Source organism: Pogona vitticeps, chromosome 5, assembly GCF_051106095.1.
Source record: "Pogona vitticeps strain Pit_001003342236 chromosome 5, PviZW2.1, whole genome shotgun sequence".
NCBI classification, from domain to species: Eukaryota; Metazoa; Chordata; class Lepidosauria; order Squamata; family Agamidae; genus Pogona; species Pogona vitticeps.
In genome coordinates, this window is record NC_135787.1 from 44,592,991 (window position 1) to 44,613,698 (window position 20,708).

General features: G+C 38.9%; 1 protein-coding gene across 3 annotated transcripts in view; it reads left to right on the forward strand.

Moving 5' to 3' along the window:
• FHIP1A (FHF complex subunit HOOK interacting protein 1A) overlaps window positions 1–20,708 on the forward strand; it is a 129,599-nt gene that overhangs the window by 28,169 nt on the left and 80,722 nt on the right. Inside the window, exon 1 of one of the 3 annotated variants that reach the window (XM_078394774.1) lies at window positions 17,294–17,418. The exons of the other annotated variants lie outside the window; for them this stretch is intronic. The gene's annotated coding sequence lies outside the window, so the exon portion shown is untranslated. Of the gene's footprint in view, window positions 1–17,293; window positions 17,419–20,708 lie in introns of those variants that run through there. 3 annotated transcript variants of the gene reach the window in all.

Consider the following 20,708-nt stretch of genomic DNA (forward strand, 5'->3'; position numbering starts at 1 on the left):
GTCATGGGGAGCTTTCAATAAACCATTTCAGTAAATAATGCTGGTATCGAAGCCAGGTGTGTGAAATGAGGAGTGTCAGCTGTGGGTGGTCGGGGCAGATGCCTGCTCTTGTCCACTGTTACTACCGCATATTTTTACCTCTCTTTCATTTTGAATGGTGAGGGTGTGGCAGGGCTTTTTCTTCACCTTCACCCTCCATTGAAAGGACTGGCAGGCTTTCCTCCTTCCTCACCTTCTGCCATAGCTTCCATGCTATGCAAAGAGGTGGGGAACATGCCTTTTCTTTGAATGAAAGAATGGATGGCTGCCCTAGTGGCTCTATCTGGGTCCTCCTGGGGGTGGCTGGCTGGCAGGGGACATACTGCAAAAGGAAAGGGAAGCTCTTGTGCCTCTTCATCATTCTTTACCCATTTGCAGCCACCAGAGTTTTAAAAAGTTCCTTTTTAAAAAGTGTATTCAAGACTTCAGTATGTGTGGAATTAATAATGAAGGAAAAAGGAAGCATGAGGATTTTTCATAAATCCAAAAGCAGAGATGTGAGAAGCTACGTGCTAGGTCTGCCTTTTCTTTATCACTCATGAATGGTACATCATCTATGCATTAGTAGGTTTGATTTGCTAAGAACTTATTTATGCAATCTTAATGCCATTTTGTTTGTAGAATGGAAGGAGGTGGAAATGTCTTCTGGAAACATTTGGCTTTGAAGCAAGTCATATTTGTTTGTTGTTGTTGCATATAACTATGATGTGGCTGTAATTCTTCTTTTGGGAAATTCAAGTAGCATGCTTTAGATTCTGAACTCTACTACTGCTGCGGTTTCTTTTAATCTGGCCCCTTTTGAATATGTTGAAAAGTTTTAATTGTATTTGTATGTTTATTTGATGCTGATGTTTGTTTGACTTCTAGAATGTTCTCTTCTTTTTGCAGAAAAGTGCACAATCTGCACTTTTCACAGTATTCAAAAAAAAAAGCCCGAGTTGAAATGAGACACTTCATATGCAAATTTTTATCTCAATGTTCAAACATCCATGTCAAATAAGTGGTTCATTGAGACATTGGGTCAGGGAGAAGGATGTATAGACTGGAAGTTCCCCCCCCCCTTTCCACTGTGTTTCTTAAGGTCAAGTTCTTTTACAAATTGAGTTACAAATGAAATATGTATTTCTTGGGGAAATGAAAGATGAATCAATATAATTAAAGAGAGGCTGTTTCTAAGAGCGTCTGCTAAATGAATTCTCAAAGAAGAACTGCAGTTTTGTGAAGTGAAAAATTAACAGGGGAGTGCTCTTTGAATTTTAATGGTGCATATAGTACAGTGGAAATGTTAGCTGAAGTCAGAGGCAAGCATCTGAATATTTTGGAGGGTGCCATTCCTTGTGTAAAAGGTTTGGTTCTTGTAAGAGACTAAAATAATATAAACAGTAGTGATAGGTAGATGTTATGGAATAGAAGGAGAGAGAGAGAGAGACCATGCTGTAATTGACTTGCATCCTAAGCAATAAGCAACACCTTTTCTCCTGCTTGCAGACGATACTGTTTTTCACTTGCAAAACCCCTATATTTTCCCATCATTTCTTCTGTATTTTTTCCTTCCACAAAATATTTGTTAAGGTAGAAAAGATGGAATATATTTTGGGGGCTTTTGAACAGAGGTTTACTCATTCTAAGTCACATGGTACATGTCCTGATTAGTTTTCTGAACAGTTTTAACCCATTAATCCAAGCAATGCTCTGAAATGGTGTTTGCCTGGATCGGAGAATGGGTGAAAAGGGGTTGGACTGCCAGACCTTCTTGTACATTCCCTCTTGTGATGGGTTCACAAAGTGATATATGATGTGCATTAGTGTAGTACACTCTTGCTCCTTACAAATATAAAATTGTGTTAGGAATCCTATCATTCCAGAATCAAAACATGTTGTATACAAAGCATTATTGGTGGTGAAGCTCCTCTTATTGAATCCTTTTTCCAGAAAGGCATACATACAGTATTTGTTTCTTGCATCAATGTCTTTCTTGTGTGAAATACAGTTAATATCCCCCAGTTAACTAATCAACTAACGAAATGCAGTATATTGATTCAGCACTTTAAAAATATAAATATTCTGGGTGTCAGACATCAGACCTTTATTAAGCCATGGAAAAGAATGGTTATAACTTGAGGTTGTGTACGTTTTTGAGGTACTGTCTTGGAATTTGTAGTCCAATAATACAGTTGACAGCAAAATTTGGCTGTGGAACAGCGCTATAAAACTATGTGCTGGATGGTATGTGCTTCTGTTAATGCTGCTGGCACAGAACAACATAATATTATTTTCCTTAAGCAAAGCAGTTAGATGGTTGAGATTTAAACCATCTGTGCACTAGATTAAATTGTCCAAGGCTTATGGGAATATTTGAAGATGTGCTGTAAAGTCTACAAACTAGAACAGATTATTCTTTTCTGTACTATGCATTCTGTACACAGAACGGACAAAAACTACTATAAAGGAATCTAGTTACATAGTTTTCTGGTGGCAATAATTTAGACTGAAATATTCAAGTGATGTATGCTGTTGTCTAGAATTCTTGACTGAAATCAGTGCTGCACATTTGTTTATTTAGTATACAGTGGTATGGAAAGGATGTGCAGTTTTAATTTATGACTTGAAAATGAGTTCATTCACTGTTGGCATTCACAAGTTACCATATGAAAACAGTGTACAGCAAGTCCCTTGTGTTCCAGCAGATGCTGTTTTGATCTGTATAGAAGATCAGAAGTGCAGTTGAAGGTAGTATTTAGCAGGATGAGAAAGTGAATGAAGAGCATTTGGGGCTTCTAGCCTGTGATATGCTCTCTCTCTCTTCCAGTTCCATAGGACAAGCCTGGTTTAGCATTCTTTGTCTCTTTGGGTTTTTTGGACCTCCTTGCCCTGGGAATAGAAGAAAAACAATACAGTGCAAGCAAGTGGTATCTTCCTTTCTACTTAGTGCCAGTCCTAGCTGCCTCCCCCCTCCCCGTCACATTTCTCATTGCAGTTCAGAGCCCTTTAGTTTGTTCATGTTCTTTTCACTATTTGAACAAATACAAATACTTCAAAATATTGAAATACAAATCAGTTGGGTTACAAATTACCTTGAAGTTAATTGGTTGCTATTAGAGATAGGCATGAATTGCAGAAGAGGTGTTCCATGGTTTGGTGTCCCACCCCCTCTGGCGGGCACCTACTTGGAAACAGCGCCCTGGCTTCCTTGTCCTATCTCCACTAGGTGCTACCTCTGAATGGGCACCTGCTGGAGGGGACAGGGCACAGAACTGCAGAATGGCCATTGGCCAAACTGGCACAAACCACTGAACCAACAGTTTGTGGCAATCTCTAGTTGTGATTTGTAAGAATTTGGACTGAATCAAAACAGATTTATTGCTACAATATGAGTATATAGCAAACAGGGCAAATATCGAGTGAAAGAGGTAATAAAGGTATATGAAGTCACTTCATCTTGTATCAGGCCATGGATACATCTAGTCGTACTCTTCACCTTATTAGAGAGTCTGCAAAGTTACATTTTCCAGTCTTTTCATCTGCGACTGTTTTCAGTAGAGATGTCATAAATCACGCTTCAATACAGTACTTTATTTAACATATACTATTTTATTAATTTAATACAATGTTTTACATTTTTATTTAATATTTGAATAATTCATTGTTTTTGCTTTTAATATTGTGTTTTAATGATGTAAATCACATGGGGCCCTTTTTTAGGAGAAAAATGTGGTCAAAAAAAAAAAAAGAATTACATGTGTCCATGAATGGAGACGGTCCTTCCAAGAAGAGAGGATAGAGTACATCATCATCAAATTGTCTTGGAAAGGATTAGCAGAAGATTTGCGGCTTGAGAGAGGAAGTCTGATTTATTGAAACTGAATTCTTAGTTTTTACGGTGTACAACCCTGTTTTACAGATTCATATGCTTCAATGAAGTATTATCAACAGGGTATGCTGTGGGTATTGGCTGTAACATAGATTATATAGCTATTGGTCTCTGTTTCTTGTCTGTGAAATAATTAATGAGCAGGACCAGTAAAGTAAAGCTGATAAACCTTTTATATGTTGACGATGTTGTAGGAATAATTAATTAGAACAACTGGCAACTGTAGAAAAGGCTGAGCAAACAACATTGAAAATCAGTCTAATGTTAGAAAAATGTTGGATGAAAACTTATTTTAAAAAGTACTTTAAAATGATACCTTTTTTAACATCCAACATTTGCGAAGTGGTGTACAAGCTTCCAAGTTGTGCAAAACTACTCTGTTATCTAGGAAGTGCAAAGACCTTTTTTAAAAGGAAAGAAAATGTTTCTGGTAGATGGAACGATACAATGGGGAAGAATCGTCATTGTCTAGCGAAGATCGGCCATAGGAAAGCTGCTTTGCGAACCGCTGATCAGCTGTTTAAATTGCTGTCTTGCGAAGCTTAGGTCCCAAAGACACCTGTTTGCAAGCGTGGAGGGAGCTGTCAAAATCGTTGTCTAGCGAAAATCGGTTTGTGAAGCAGGGACCAAACATTGTCCAGTGAAATTCCCCCATAGGAATCACTGTTTTGCGAATCGCTATAGCGATCGCAAAAAGCCAATGTCTAGTGAAAAAACTGTCATGCGGAGTAACTGTCTAGCGAGGCACCACTGTATTGAATCTTCTCTGCAGCTTTTTCATGCTTGAGTTTAATTCTGAGCTTTGTTCAAATGATCCAAACATGCTGAAACATGTGACAGAGAAATAGTATAAAGTTTCTCCCTTTTGAAAATGTGCAGATCACCCAAACAAAAGCCATGGTTATATTGAATGTCTCTCATATATTGACATAGCTATGTGATAAGGAGTTTATTTTCCATGAAGTAAATGACACAAGATACTTAATTATCAGGCAAAAAAATAATAATACAGAAAATAAGGAAGACAAAAATGTTTTTGAATTTTAAAGACTAAATGCTATGTTTTAATGTAAGCTATTGTGGACAAGTCCCTTCCTCAGGCCTTAAAAACATCATTGTTGATTGGTTTTTGAAAAATTAATGAACCAATATAAATAACTAAGAATGCATAATTATAAGTTGGTAAACATATTACACTGAATACTGTTGGAAACACCTTTTTTTTGTAAACTACTGTATGCTCCTTATTTTTGTCTATCCAGTTCTATCATTCCAATACTATACCTTTTAAATCTAGAACAGGGAACTTTCAGAAGAAAAGTCTTTAGGATTCTGGAAAATGGACTGCTGTTTGCTAGGTATCTTGTTGTGCAGACAGAGGTTGGGAGTTCAGTTTCCTGCTGTGGTTTCCAGGAGAAGAGACAGCCTGTGTAGCCTTGGGTAAACGTCACAGTCCCAGGAGGGATTGGTTTCCTCTAAGCTGCATATGCATATGCTCACCCTGAGCTCCCTCGGGGCTCTCCATTGGGCAGTTGACAGCTGCTTGGTTTATTTCTTAATTTGAATTAAGCCCCGTCTACCCCCATGCGCAGAGAGTGAGGCTCCTTTGCAATGGGGCAGGAAATTAGAGGGAACATTGCTTTTGAGTGTTGTATACCTGATAAATTCTGGAAAGGGTTGCCAAAATTCAAAAATTGACTTGATGAAATTTGAACTGCTTACTGTTTCAGAACCCTCTCCTGAAAGCCGACAGAAAGAAGTAATACTGAAGGAAGAAAACAAGACTGACTTTTAAAATGATATGGCATTTTAATAAAAGCATTACTCCAGTTTGTTGTTGTTGTTGTTTTAAAAAAAATTGAATGCCTGATTTATAGCTGGATAAAATGATGGATACATAAAATTTCTGCTAAGGGAGCTAACATTGGATGGGTGCTGGTACCTTAAATATCTCACACATCTTGAAAATCCAATTAGAGTCTTCATAAACCAGATGTGACTTAACAGCATATAACAACTCACAGCTGTGGAAATTTTAAGAGGTACTTCAGTAATATCTGTTACCACTTAGGATTCTTTACGTATAAATTAACACATGTTCATCTTTGGAGGAATGTGGAACAGATACTTTGTTGGTTTGTTTCTCATGAGTGAAGAGTTCAAACATATTTAGATATTTGCTTGAATTCTACTCCGATTGGCATATTACTAATCGTGCATACTGAATTTAGTTTATTTGCTTGAGCAGATTTTTGTATGAGAAGCCCAGTGAGAGATGCCTTGAGACAGAAAGTCGAATGAAAAAGCACACACAGAAGATAGGCTGAAGAATAATTAAAGATGTAGGAAAAGTTCTAATTCTTCTCAAACAAAGGAAAGGAAAATACCCCCTTTTTCCCTTCAGGAGCAATATTTCCATGTTGTCTCAAAATGTTTCAAGAGGTTTGTTAATTATGATCCCTGAAATCTGGGAACTCCATAAAATCTAGGCGAAAGATTTGCAGTACCACCCACAACTGAGTGGCTGACAAGGTGAAATGGGGTTCTAGTTAACATTAAAAGGCTCTGCATTGTCCCTCATATTCAAAACCTGCATGGAACTTTAGTAGTAGTTTTGGATGTTAAACCCTGAACGAATGCTATCTATTTCAGAATAAAAGATATATATTTTTTAAAAAGCCCTTTAAAAATTAGTTTTATTTAGGATGCAAAATTGTTCCTTTCTATCTTGTCCTATGTCTGTACCTGACAGTTTTATCCAATGCACACAACACTGGTGGTTTTGAACTCAATAGATGCTTATATTGTATTTGTGGTTAATTTGTGTAAGCTAAACAATTGTGCTTTTAAAAAAGGAAATGTATTAAAATATAATCATACATTTTAAAAGTACCCCATATGGGTTTCTGGCAGTACATTTCTGACCAGTTAAAAATAAATTTTGAAACATGTATGATTCTTTGTGGGTATCCAGAGAGATCTAATAACATAAGAATATCTCATTGCTTGTCCTTAGGTTTTCATTCTACCTGGGGTAGAGCTGTCAAGAATTTGCCTCTGGTTGGTCAATATAGATACCCTGATTCCCTGAAAATAAGACCCAACCTGAAAATAAGCCCTAGTAAGATTTTTTTAGGATGATCATAATATAAGTCGTACCCCAAAAAGAAGCCCTAGTTAAGTGAAAGCCTGCCCTCCACCATTGTGCAGCAACCAGAAGACAATGGCATGACTGTATTTGAATAAATGTAGATTGTACATGAAAAGATTTGTTTAAGAAGTGCCACTCCTGGAAACAACAGAAATGCATAATTTTGGAGGCAAACTGTTCTCTTAGTTGAGGGCCATCTAGGAGGAGCCCAGTTTCCACAAAAATATCATTGCCAGGGCCTGAGGCTGCATGATTTGCACATCTGCTCTAAAGTGATAAGGAAGTAGTGGCTGTGTCTTAAGTAACAGTTTCAATTACTTTGTCGCATAGATCAGAGGTCCCCAACCCCTGGTTCATGGCCCGGTGCTAGTCCGTGGCCTGAGCCAGACCAGGCCGCGGAAAGAGACCTCCCCTCCGCACGCACTCCCCCCGCACAGCCCATTTGCAGCTGTGTGAATGCAAAAGTGCTGTGCTACCCTTTGTGCATGCTCATGGGTGTGTGTGCAGCTGCATGAGGACTGTGCCGCCTTTGCGCATGCGCACGAGTGGGCGCTCCTCCATGCATGCACATGAGCGCTAGGGATTACCCCTCCTTCCCCAGCCGGTCCGCGGGGCTAAAAAGGTTGGGGACTTCTGACATAGATGTATTCATTTAGTTAAAGGCAAGCTAGCAGCGTCATGCTTTGTGCAAATGGGCCACAACCTTGAAGCTTTGCCCCACTTTCCCATGAATCCTTTTAATTTCTCCCCCCCCTGAATAAAATAAGTACAGTGTTAGTCTGTACTCTGCTTGTTGAAGATTTCAAAATCTCCTTCAAGGGACAATTAGAGGTTTGTTCTAGTTAATTATCTTTTGTTACTTCTAGTCCATCCCAGACTCACAAACTTATCCACAGCTGATTTGAGTTATGTGCGAGCTAAAGTTATCACAACTGGGTGGGTCAGAACACATGGTTGCAGAGCTAGGGCTTGGGAATTCGAATCCCCACTTCAGCTCCCAGGAGGAGGGCAGCTGAAATCACCTGGACCACATTTGGCTGATGTGTAACATATCCTGTAATCTGAGTTGTCTTTGATAGACTGCATGGTTCTAAAATACCAAGAGAAGGAAGGATTGTTAAACCACTTCTCAGGATTTTATACCTGGAAATTGGGGGTGGGGTGGGTGTTGCATAAAGTACGATTGACTTTACAGCACATAATTGGTACAGAACACTAGTTAAGGAACTAAGTTTGTATCACACAAGTGTTATGTGCAAGAAAATAATGCACTGTATCCTCACTGTCTAAAGATGTTCTTGTATGGAGGAGGCAACTTATGGCCCCCTGGATGTTGTTGGATTGTAGGTTCATCAGTAGAGATGGGGGTATCTATATTTCTACAAATATCCCCCACAGGTGCAGATAACGAGGGACTGACAACTCACGATTTCACTGCAAGCTCCACGGAGCCTTCCTATCTCTCCGTTGCTCACAGTGGATTAGCCACATCCCGCCTCTTTCCAGGATTGGCTGATCTGTCATGATCAACAGAGCGATAGGAAGGCTCCGTGGAGCTCACAACAGCGGTGAAATCGTGAGTGGTCAGTCTGGCCCCAGGGTGCAGAACACTCGTTATCTGCACCTGTGGAGGATATTTGTATTCATATACGAATACCCCGACTTCTATTCATCAGCCCTAGCTGGCATCGCCAGTGGTGAGATAGGATAGGAGTTGAAGTTCAGTAGCCTGTGGAGGACCACTTGTTGCTCAACTCTACAGGGTTTCAGAAACAATTTAACTCTTCCACCTCTAGCTTTCATTTTATTTCCCACTCATAAATCAGTATTACCTGGTCATTGGAAGTCATTGAGTGTCTGCTAATGTTATTGTGCTGTTTTGAAAGAGCTTTGTGGCCATGCTCTTTCTAATGTGTTATACTTCTGCTTGCTTCAGGATCTTTCTTTACTCACATCAGAGCATTGCACAATTTAAAATTATGGGCATATATGAAATATAGGTAAAATTAAAACAAATTAAAATGTTAAGATAATTAGATTGTTTTTTACCACAAGGTGGCTATTTCAATAGTGTTATCTTGACCATTTTCCTAGATCTTCTTTAGTACATGTGGTAGGGCATAAGCTGCATGTATATAATTGCTGCATTGCTTGAATTCACAAAAATGTGTCCTATATCCAAATAGGCCCCATTTTGCGTGATTATTCTTTGATCTTCCTACTTTGCCTCAGAGTCTATTAAGTGGCTTCTGAATGTCCAGCTAGAGCAGTGGTTCCAACCTTGGGTCCCCAGATGTTCTTGGATTGCAACTCCCAGATACCCCGGCCAGCACAGTGAAGGCTTTTCCTTGATTTTAATTGCCTTCTAGGGGGTTGGAGCCCATGAAGTAGATGGGCTTGGTTTGTTTGAAGCATTGCATTGTAAACTTCCTCTGGATATCCCTCCTCTTGTTTCTTTAAGGTCTTATTTGGCATTCAGGTTTAACACTAAAGTATCAGGGTTTGCTACTATGAGGATCTCATTTTTGTATCATGCTGTTTGTTCTGCAACGGATATGTATTAGTAAAAATAACTGGCTTCCTATCCGTCAGAGCTGTTAGGTAAAAGGGGAACATGTGACAGATTTTTGATAGTTTAAGGTGGACAACTTTTGGCCTAGCCAGTATTATTAGACTACAGATTGAGTAGTCCCTTATTATGTCCCTTTGCTATGCTGGCTTGGAAGCTAACGGGAGTTAAGTCAGACCAACATGTTGTTGGACCCAGGTGTCCTAGTCATATTTCAAGATAACATTGCTCATACTAGAAAGATAGTTTGACATGCCATATTTCTCCTCTTTTTTCTATCTCTGCACCTTTAGCTTTAACCTCTTTAGTGCAATTTGATTTGTTCTCATTTTCTTTTAATAAATAGCAATCAATCTATATGTCGTGTGTTTATATTTTTTCAGTGTAGAGGCTTCTGCTAATGAACGTGATCATTTACTCAGTGTCACTGTATTATTGGCATGCTAAATAATTTAGCAGGCTGTGGCAGGTAGATAGCTGTGTAGTGTCTCTGTTACTATGGCAATACATTTGCTTAATGCAAATATTAGTCATTCTGACTATGTGGATCTGTAACTCAGGAAATTTATTAGTGAGGATGGGGAATTTAGCCTGGAGCAATTCATTTTCTGTGCTGGTACAGTGATGAGTCTGGACCTGGGGAGCTAAATTTTCTTGATAGCTACAAGGCAGACAGATACTGGCCCTGATTCAAAATAAACTTCATAGTTTTTTGCTGTTTCTGCAAATTCATTTCTGCATCAGTAATAGTTTTTTTTTCCTTGATCATTTTGTCAGACATCTGATAAGAATTCAGGGCAATGAAATTGGGAGCAGTTGGCTAGGGAAGATACATTTAAACACCTTTTTTGGGTATAATGTAGACTTATCTTTGTTAAAAACTTTCACAAATAAGTTATTTAAAAAACAAGGGCCCTGTCTTTAGGCTTGCTTTCTAATGGAGAGGAAACACTTGGGAGAGGGGTGGAGTACAGTCTTCAATATACATCTGTAGTTCTTTAAGACTCTCACAAACAGAGCTGTACTATATGACCTTTCCAAGAATAACATGGACGTATGTTTTAGGAAGTTGTATTTTGGGCATGGTGAGTAAGACTTCTTTTTCATCATTCTTGATAATTCCTTGGAAGGAAGGATACCATGTTTCCCTGAAAATAAGACAGGGTCTTATATTAATTTTTGCACCAAAAATGCATTAGGGCTTATTTTCATGGGATGTTTTATTTTATAGTGATGTCATCTTCTGGTTGCTGCACAATGCTGCACAATGGTGGAGGGCAAAGTTTCACTTACCTGGGGCTTATTTTTGGGGTAGGGCTTATCCTGAAAAATCATACCAGGGCTTATTTTCAGGTTAGGTCTTATTTTCGGCCGAGTTTGTAATGTTTTCTAACTGTAAAATGTAATACTACTTGCCTAAGAACACATCTCCCTGCCAGTGCCATTCTCCCATATATGTCCATTCACAAGTAAGTCATATTTATTTCAATGTGGCTTTTCCAGGTACAGTGGTGCCTCGCTTGACGATGTTAATTCATTCCAGCGAAATCGCTGTAGAGTGAAAACATCATCAAGCAAAATAAAAAAACCCCATTGAAATGCATTGAAAACCAGTTCAATGCGTTCCAATGGGCTGAATACCTGCTAGTCCAGCGAAGATCCTCCATACGATGGCCATTTTCGGTGCCTGTATAGCGAGGAATCCTAGAAAACATTTTAAAACCCAACGATCAGCTGTTTGCTGATCGTCGTAAAGCGAAAAATCAGTTCCCAAAACAGGGAAACGATCAACATGAAGCAAAAAAACTCAATCTAAACATAGTTTTGCGATGGCTTTTGCAATCGCAAAAACTTCATCGTCAAGTGGTTTCGTCATTTAACAAGGCAATCGTTAAGCGAGGCACCACTGTACAGAATTCTGTTGGCTGCAGAATTGTACTCAGAGGTTGATGATTAATGGCTCATTTTCAAACCGGGTAGAAGTAACAAGTGGGGTACCCCATTGCTCAGTCCTGTGCCCTGTTCTCTTCAACATTTTTTATTAACATTTCCCTGGATCAAGGTGCAGGGAATGCTAATCAAACTTGGAGATGACACAAAATTGGGTGAAATAGCTAATACCCTGGAAGGCAAAAATAACGTTCAAAATTATCTAGATAGGCTTGAGCACTGGACTGAAAACAACAGAATGAAATACAACAGGGATAAGTCCAAAGTACTGCACCTCATAAAGAGAAACCAAATACACAGATAGAAGATGGGGGATCCTACAAGCAATACTACAGGAATTCTATGAGTGAAAAGGGTCTTGGAATTCTCATAGGTCACAAGCTGAATATGAGCCAACAAAAAAAAGGCAAATGCTATTTTAGACTGCATTAACAGAAGTATAGTCTCCAAATCCTGTGAGGCATTTGTTGACCTCTATTTGGCACTGGTTAGGCCTTGAATACTGTGGCTGGTTCTGAACACCGCACTGCACTTCGAGAAGGATTCTGACAAATTGGAACAAGTTCAGAGGAGGGCAACAAGGATGATCAGGGAACTGGAAACCAAGCCCGATGAGGAAGGACTGAAAGAAATTGGCATGTTTAGCTTTGAGAAAAGAAGACTGACCATGATATGATAGCACTTTTCAAATGCTTGAAAGGCTGTCAGGCAGAGGAGGGGCAGGATCTGTTCTCAGTCATCTCAGAGGGCAGGATGCACAATAATGGGCTCAAGTTACAGGAAGCCAGGTTTTGGTTGAATATAATGAAAAACTTTCTAACTATTAGAACAGTACGGCATTCAAATCAATTACCTCAAGAGATGATGAGTGCTCCAACACTGGAAGCAAGCAAGAGAAATTTAGGTAATCACCTGGCAGATATCCCTTGATTTTTATTCCTGTATTGAGCAGGGGGTTGGACTCAATGGCCTTGTAGGCCCCTTCCAAATTCCTCATTCTATGTTCCTATGAAATAATGTAAGAGAGACAGAGCTGCTTTGTCAGATATGATGGCACACCCTCAATCAGTACATCTTCAGACATGTTATTATGAATGAGTAAACACACAAATGACCTGGAGCAATGGCTCCCATTTTGCGTCCCCAGATGTTCTTGGACTACAACACTCAGAAATCCTGGCCAGCACATGGCTAAGGCTTCTGGAGATTTTAGTTCAAGAACATCTGGAGAACCAAGTTTGGGAACCACTGACCTTGAAATTTGTGCAAGGTGCATTGATTATATTCTGCGTATTTCATGAAATAGAAATTGTAATTTTAAAAATGGAGACAAAAAAGTAAAGACTGATAACAAGAGATGGTATAAATCTCAAAAACAAGGAGTGCCAGGTCTTCTTAATATAAGATTATATTATATAACTAATCAAATGAGGTCAATTATATCTCAGCCAAGAGATAAAAGGAACAACAGGGAAGTTTGGCCTTGGAGTTCAGAACGAAGCAGGACAAAAGCTAATAGAGTTTTGTCAAGAGAATAAGCTGGTCATCACAAACACTCTTTTCCAACAACACAAGAGGCGACTCTATACATGGAAATCACCAGATGGGCAATATCGAAATCAGATTGATTATATTCTCTGCAGCCAAAGATGGAGAAGCTCTATACAGTCAGCAAAAACAAGACCTGGAGCTGACTGCGGTTCTGATCATCAGCTTCTCATAGCAAAATTCAAGCTTCGACTGAAGAGAGTAGGAAAAACCACTGGGCCACTCAGGTATAATCTAAACCAAATCCCTTATGAATACACAGTGGAAGTAAAGAACAGATTTAAGGAACTAGATTTGGTGGACAGAGTGCCTGAAGAACTTTGGATAGAGGCTCGTAACATTGTCCAGGAGACAGCAACGAAAACCATCCCAAAGAAAAGGAAATGCAAGAAAGCAAAGTGGCTGTCCAACGAGGCCTTAGAAACAGCAGAGAGGAGAAGGGAAACAAAATGCAAGGGAGATAGGGAAAGTTACAGAAACTTGAATGCAGACTTCCAAAGAATAGCAAGGAGAGACAAGAGGGCCTTCTTAAATGAACAATGCAAAGAAATAGAGGAAGATAACAGAAAAGGAAAGACCAGAGATCTGTTCAGGAAAATTGGAGATACTAGAGGAACATTTTGCGCAAAGATGAACATGATAAAAGACAAAAATGGGAGGGACCTAACAGAAGCAGAAGACGTCAAGAAGAGGTGGCAAGAATACACAGAGGAATTATATCAGAAAGATTTGGATATCCCGGACAACCCAGACAATGTAGTTGCTGACCTGGAGCCAGACATCCTGGAGAGCGAAGTCAAGTGGGCCTTAGAAAGCCTGGCTAATAACAAGGCCAGTGGAGGTGATGTCATTCCAGTTGAACTGTTTAAAATCTTGAAAGATGATGCTGTTAAGGTGCTACATTCAATATGCCAGCAAGTTTGGAAAACTCAACAGTGGCCAGAGGATTGGAAAAGATCAGTCTACATCCCAATCCCAAAGAAAGGCAGTGCCAAAGAATGCTCCAACTACCGTACAATTGCACTCATTTCACACGCTAGCAAGGTTATGCTCAAAATCCTCCAAGGTAGGCTTCAGCAGTATGTGGACCGAGAACTCCCAGAAGTACAAGCTGGATTCCGAAGAAGCAGAGGAACTCGAGACCAAATTGCTAACTTGCGCTGGATTATGGAGAAAGCCAGAGAGTTCCAGAAAAATATCTACTTCTGCTTCATTGACTATGCAAAAGCCTTTGACTGTGTGGACCACAGCAAACTATGGCAAGTTCTTAAAGAAATGGGAGTGCCTGACCACTTTATCTGTCTCCTGAGAAAACTATATGTGGGACAGGAAGCAACAGTCAGAACTGGATATGGAACAACGGATTGGTTCAAAATTGGGAAAGGAGTACGGCAAGGCTGTATACTGTCCCCCAGCTTATTTAACTTATATGCAGAATACATCATGCGGAAGGCTGGACTGGAGGAATCCCAAGCCGGAATTAAGATTGCCGGAAGAAATATCAATAACCTCCGATATGCAGATGATACCACTCTGATGGCAGAAAGTGAGGAGGAATTAAAGAACCTTGTAATGAGAGTGAAAGAGGAGAGTGCAAAAAACGGTCTGAAACTCAACATCAAAAAAACTAAGATCATGGCCACTGGTCCCATCACCTCCTGGGAAATAGAAGGGGAAGATATGGAGGCAGTGTCAAATTTTATCTTCCTGGGCTCCATGATCACTGCAGATGGAGACAGCAGCCCTGAAATTAAAAGACGCCTTCTTCTTGGGAGGAAAGCGATGACAAATCTTGACAGCATCTTGAAAAGCAGAGACATCACCTTGCCAACAAAAGTCCGAATAGTCAAAGCTATGGTTTTTCCTGTCGTGATGTATGGAAGTGAGAGCTGGACCATAAAGAAAGCAGACCGCCGAAGAATTGATGCCTTTGAATTGTGGTGCTGGAGGAGGCTCTTGAGAATCCCCGGGACTGCAAGGAGAACAAACCTATCAGTTCTAAAGGAAATCAACCCTGAGTGCTCACTGGAAGGACAGATCCTGAAGCTGAGGCTCCAGTACTTTGGCCATCTAATGAGAAGAAAAGAGTCCTTGGAAAAGACGTTGATGTTAGGAAGGTGTGACGGCAAGAGGAGAAGGGGACGACCGAGGATGAGATGGCTGGACAGTGTCTGCGAAGCAACCAACATGAACCTGACACAACTCCGGGAGGCAGTAGAAGACAGGAGGGCCTGGCGTGCTCTGGTCCATGGGGTCACGAAGAGTCGGACACGACTAAACGACTAAACACACACACATATCTCAGTTTAATGATTTAATATGATTAAGTTTGGAACTGTAGGAAATTGATGAGAACCCTGAGAATTTTTAAAATACTTAATAGTAAGAGTATTGTAAGAAACATTTTAATTTTTTAAAAACATGTTAATTTGGAATACATATAGAAAAATATTTATTCCTTCAATTTCTCCATTACACCCAGTGATAGAATTGGAGAAATTTCAAGGATATTTGAAATGAAATTTGGAGATTTTTAAGATAGGAACAAGTTATTAGAATAAAAGATTAGTTGCAAAAGATTGGAAATAAAGAACAAATGATAGATATTTTAGGAATGGAAAGTGTTTCTTAGTTTAATCCTCTGCTAGAACAATGGACTAAAGACTGAGTAAAAAGAAATGGTAAATGTAGCAGTTTTACAAGATTTAAATAAATTGTATTACAGAAGGAAAAGGTAGACAAGAATAAGATAGTGAAAGGAATAACAAGTAGAACTTACAAGATATTAATAGAAGCAGAGAACTGCCAAAATTTTCTTAAAACTATGGGAAATTTCAAAAAAACATTGGAACAGGAAGTAGGTACTGAGGTTTGGAAAAATATACAGGACAAAAGAATATTAAAGTCTTGTCTTTAAGGATAAAGGAAAATGTATATAAATTAGTTTGGATATAGTATTTAACTCTGGTGAAATTAAATCAAATAGATGCTAATTTTTCTATGTTATATTGGAAAGGATGTCAGAAAATAGGGACTTATTTTCATATGTGGTGGGAATATGAGAATATATTGGCATTTTGGTAGTTTTTAAGGAAATAAATGAAATAATTAAGATAAATATGGAGGTTTGTCCTAAAACAGCTCTCTTATCAATATTTGATAAGGAGCAGTGTAACTGGACAATTAAAACTTTATTTCTAACTTATTAACAGAAGATGAATGGTAGCAAGGACTTGGAAAATAAAGCAGGGTTTTTTATTAAATGAATAATATAAAGAAGTTTGTAATATATAATTATTAATAGTTTATTGTGTAATATCAAATAAAAGAGGGTGTAGTAAATAAGAATATTTTAATTGACGTCAGGGAGAGTTTATTGATTTTGTGTTAATAAGGGGGAAGGATTGTGTACCTTTGCAAGAATGCAGTTCTGGAAAGGGAATGGGGCTATGTAATTGGATGAAAAATTGGTTATATCTTCAGATGGTCCCAGTGGAGGGGAACACATTATGTATAATTGTTTATGTGATTTTGTTTTTAAAGTTTTTTCATTTTTTTGTATTTTTTATTTAATAAAATGGTATTTTTGGAATTTGTGAACTGCAGTCCCCAGAAGTCTGCAGAAATGCCTCAAATCAGACTTAGTCTTAACAGATATTATTATGTTCTTACAGTTAATGATTTCGGAATTCGGCAGCCATTTTATTTATATGGAGAAGACAGGGGATTTGTGTAGAGTTGCAAGAGTTCATGGGTACGATAGTCTCTATCCAGTAAGGCTGTACACAACAAACCTCCCCAAATCTCTTGTACCTCCCATGAAATGTAGCCCCAGCTACCCATTTTCCCTGTCCTCTTTGCAAGCTGAAAATGGCTGCCATAGTCTGAATTCCTTAGTTGTAAGAATACAAAAACACTTAATGACTTGATTAATGGCTCCAGAAGATTAGTTGGTGGGATTCCTGCAGACTTTTAAGGGTTATGGTTCATTAATTCAAAAAATACTATGCCTAATAAACAGTCATGTTTGTGATATACTATTCATGTGATACAGTTCAGTTTCATCCTTTAGAATTAAAATTTTCAAACATTAAAAATTACGTTCTGTCCTCTGAAGATGCTGGCCACAGAGACTGGTGAAATGTTAGGAAGAAAAGCCTCAAGAACATGGCCAGACAGCCCGAAAAACCTACAACAATCAGATCCCAGCCGTTAAAGCCTTCAAGAATACGTAAAAAATTACGTTTATTAAAAAAGATTGCTATGATCAAACGTAACATTAAACTTGAGGTGATTTTACTTTCAGCTTAATTTTCAATTTATTTAACCAGCACATCAAATTTTTTACTTTTACTCTTTCATTCTTATTGCATCATACTGTATGATCCAGATTATAGACTGGAATCTGTTGTAGCTTTCTTAAAGGAAGCAAAATATTCCTTTCACAGAAGTATTTCTTGAAGAAAGGATAATATGAATGCTATAGCTCCTGTGAACAATTGTTTCAGTGGAATTTATGTGTGCATCTTGTTTTGGGTTGTCTTAAAAGTGAAACTCGTAAGCATTCCTGATAAATAATTGTTTCATGCAGAGTACTGTACAGGCCTTCTGGTAAGCAGCATTAAATATTTTGCTAATTTGTAGGCTTTATTTCCACCATGTGTAGGCGGTTCAGAAGGAGAAGGGTTAAGGATTCAAGACTCAGAGGCCTAGAATTAAAAGAATTGGGGGCCATCTTTCAGTGTTTAGAATTCCGTAAGCCAACGGGTCCATGTGTTACGTATTAAAAGACAAACCATATTTGGATCTGCCTTTTAATAACAATTAGTAAAAGGCCAAGAAAGCTGTGGATTAAGATTTAGGATTTTAGCCCTCCAGTAGATGAAGTTGACTCTAGTCTATAAAAGCTTGTGTCATAATAAATCTATTAGTCTTTAATGTGCTTCAAGACTTCTCACTGTTTTTAATGGAATGCAGTATATTTTAGTACAGTATACTGAAATTTTACCTATTAAACAACTGTGAGATACAGCCTCGGAAGTTGTAACTGAGCACTACAGTTAGCAGTGGTGTCGAACTGTGGCCCTCCAGATGTTCTTGGACTACAACTCCCAGAGGCCTTCACCACCACCTCTGCTGGCCAGGATTTCTGGGAGTTGAAGGCCAAGAACATCTGGAGGGCCACAGTTCGACACCACTGCATGGAACTTATTTGTAGGGAAGTTGCTTGAGGCAGTTAAAAAACACTTCATTGTTGACGTAGTAGTATAGCCCTTGGTTAATGATTTATAATTTTATGGTATGAAATCTTTGGCCAGAAAAGCTTGAACATTTTAGAAATTGACCAAAAGTAAATTTTCAACATTGTTACTTTTTAAAGTAAAAGTTAATAGTAAATCCCTCACACACACACCAACATTGCAGGAATGTTATATAAGCAGCCCGAGTCTCTCATCTGGCTTTTTCCATATTCTCCTGATGACCCTCTCTGTAAATAGCTTTTCTTCTTCAGAAAGGTCTGTGGAGCGAGAGTTGTGCACATTTGTGTTATTTTGTCCTGACTGGTCCTCAGTTGCACGCACTTGCATTCTTTTCTACACTTAATTTACTGTTTGAAACAATTCCTTTGTTCCAATATGCACTTAAGCCCTGAGGATTATAGAAGACATTTACTGTATTCATAATGTCCAGAAACTCTCAGAGGTGGAATGTAAGTCAGTATGAAGATAATGGAAGCAGATCACTATTATTGTGCCTAATGCTTTGGAAATCTTTCAGTTTTCTTTTAATATTGACATATCAGCAATTGTCATTCACAGGGATGTTTGCAAGTCTATGGGGCCAAATGCCAAGTCTGTGTCTTTGGAATCAAGTCCCAAGTCCATATTAAAAACAAGCTTTTTCCCCAGAAAAAAGGGGAGGGGGTGGTTTCTGAGATGCGAGTCGAGTCAAAGTCATTGAAAAAACACCCAAGTGGAATCACTGGTGCAACTTAAGTCCAACTTGAAAGCAAGTCCTGTGACTCAAGTACCCATCCTTGGTCATTGACCACAATATTTCTGCTAGTATCTGCTGTAGTAACCACAGTCAGTGATGTCTGAAGATAGCAACATTCACATTGATTATAGATAGAGGTCATATTTGTTTTTCAGAATTGATATCCAGGTGATGAAGAAAGTTATGAGTGGTAGAGATGTGGTCAAGGACCCAGTGTACTTTCCTGATCTAGTCTTTAATTCTCTCCAGTATTTGCAGCTTTGTTGTCTTTTGCTCTCTGGGGAAATAACTGACAATAATTTGAACATGAGGAAAAAAAATCAGTTTTTGTGGGCAACAACATATGCATCTCAATGGAGATTATACAAGGGTTCTTAGGGTATATTTTTCTATATATGGCAGTTATATGGTTTATTGGAACTTCGGCATGAGATCTGAGTAGTTAGTTTTCAGCCATACATATCCTGAAAATGCTTGGGTTTTATAGGTACAGTTACTCAGTCCACAACGCAATCACAAATCTTCTACACTGTTATCACATTTATAGTTGTTGTGGCTAATTTATTACCCTGGTAACCAGTATTCTGGTGTTCTCTTAGGTACTCTGGTCATCTTATTGCCAATATGCAGTCTGCCGTTGGGACCGTACCCGAAGTCCTACTAGCTCAGTAGAATAATGCCAGAGCTTTGCACTCTTCTGGCATGAGCTTCAGAAGCTCAAGAGTCATCTCTAAACCATGATAAAATGACAGGATGCAACTTTATAGAGAAACAATTTGTACACAAAATTAAAAAAAAAAGTATTTTAAAATTCAGAAGTTGGCACAATCTTAGTTGTGGCATGAGAAGGAAAGTTCTCTATGGAGATATTGCAAGAATAATATAGAAGGGAGGTTCTCTATCATACAGTAATGCTCTAAAAACTATTATCATCCATTATAGTTCCAGTATAATTAAGAATGATGACAATATTCATCATCATTGGTAACTACAGATGGGGATATCCATATTCATATACAAATATCCCCCCACAGGTGCAGATAACAAAGTTATCTGCACCTGTCCTCCACTGCTGCGAGCTCTGCAAAGCCTTCCTGTCCACTCTGTTGCTCATGATAGATTACCCAGTCCTGGCAGAAGGTGGGATGATGAGCCTCTCTGCCAGGTCGCAGAGTGGCTAATCCATTGAAAGCAACGGAGAGATAGGAAGGTACCATGGAGCTTGCGGCACCAGCAAAGTGAGTGGTCAGTCTGGCCCCAAGGGCTGGACCCTCATTATCTGCACGTGTGGAGGGATATTCTATATGAATACCTCCATCTCTATTGGCAACACTAGATTGCCAGAAGAAACATCAACAACCTCAGATATGCAGATGATACTACTCTGATGGCAGAAAGTGAGGAGGAATTAAGGAACCTTGTAATGAGGGTGAAAGAGGAGAGTGCAAAAAACGGTCTGAAGCTCAACATCAGAAAAACTAAGATCATGGCCACTGGTCCCATCACCTCCTGGGAAATAGAAGGGGAAGACATGGAGGCAGTGACAAATTTTACTTTCTTGGGCTCCATGATCACTGCAGACG